The following is a 1,418-nucleotide window of genomic DNA, read 5'->3' as shown; positions in this document are numbered from 1 at the left end:
AGGAAATATCCATCCCAACTTGAGTTTACACAGTGGGAAGCAAGGTATTTATTTAAAAATTCCCTTGAGGGACACCCAGGTGGCTCAGTCAGTTGAGCATCTACCTTCCGTTCAGGTCATGATACCAGGGTCCTGAGATCAAGTCCCGCATCGGGCTTCCTGCTCAGCGGGAGTCTGCTTCCCCTTCTGTCTCTGCCCCTCCCCCTGCTTGTGCGCGCACGCGGGCTCTCTCTCTCTCTCTCTGACAAATAAACAGAATCTTTTTAAAAGAAGAAAGAAAGAAAGAAAGAAAGAAAGAAAGAAAGAAAGAAAGAAAGAAAAGAAAAGAAAATCCTTTGAAGTAAAAAGAGTCTTGGATGTGTGTGACCAAAAATGACAATAAGAACAATAGTTACATTTATTGTGCCCATATTAGGTCCCAGGCTTTGTTTTGTTTTGTTTTTTAAGAAAGGGCGGTGGGTCAAGGAACAGAGGGAGAGGGGGAGAGAGAATCTTAAGCAGGCTCCAAGCCCTGCATGGAGAGTGATGCAGAACTCAATCTCACAACCTTGAGATCGTGACCGGAGCTGATACCAAGAGTTGGACACTTAACTGACTGAGCCCGCCAGGCACCCCCCAGGCTTTGTTCTGAGTATTTCATAGGCACTACTTTTAGAACCCTCACTATAACTTCATTATGACTCTATGAAGTAATTATTAATCCCCACTTTTCACAGAACAAAACCAATCACAGAATTAGACTTACCCAAGTTCCCATACCAAGTAAACTTTGCAGCTGGGGTAAGAAGCCAGGCAGGCTGGATTCAAAGCCTGAGGTACTAAGAACTGATCTATATACTACATGCTCCAAAATGCTTTCAAGCATCTCCTTTCCCAGCTGGTTATAATGCTGAAGTTTCAGAGTATACTTTTTATCTTCACAGTTGTAGTCTTCCAATAAGAATCGTTAGTGATCCTCTGTTGAAACAGCAAAACATGTGGTTCATCTATACTATGAAATATTTTTTACCATCTTAAGAAATAAAGAGATAAGAGAGAATAGTCAATGGTATTGTAATAGTGTTGCGTGGTGACAGACGGGAGCTACACTTGGGGTGAGCCCCACATAACATAGCGAGTTGTTGAATCCCTATGTTGTACACCTGAAACTAAGGTACCATTGCGTGTCAACTATGCTTCAATTAAAAAAACATAAAAATAAATTTTTAAAAAAGAGGTAAAACTCATATTACAGGACATAAGGTTAAGTTTTTAATAAAAGTATATTGTGATGCTGACATTTAAAAAATAAGATATATGTATATAAAAACATATTGATATATAAATACATAGAAGGAGACCAGAAAGATGAACACCAAACTATTGTTATGGGAGTGGAAGTGAATGGGTAGATGCTCATTTTTATTGTATGTGGTTCC

The sequence above is a fragment of the Ursus maritimus genome, unplaced genomic scaffold (genome assembly GCF_017311325.1).
Source record: "Ursus maritimus isolate PB19 unplaced genomic scaffold, ASM1731132v1 scaffold_29, whole genome shotgun sequence".
In the NCBI taxonomy this organism is placed as follows: Eukaryota; Metazoa; Chordata; class Mammalia; order Carnivora; family Ursidae; genus Ursus; species Ursus maritimus.
The sequence above is the reverse complement of the archived record's forward strand: the minus strand, read 5'-3'. Positions refer to the sequence as shown.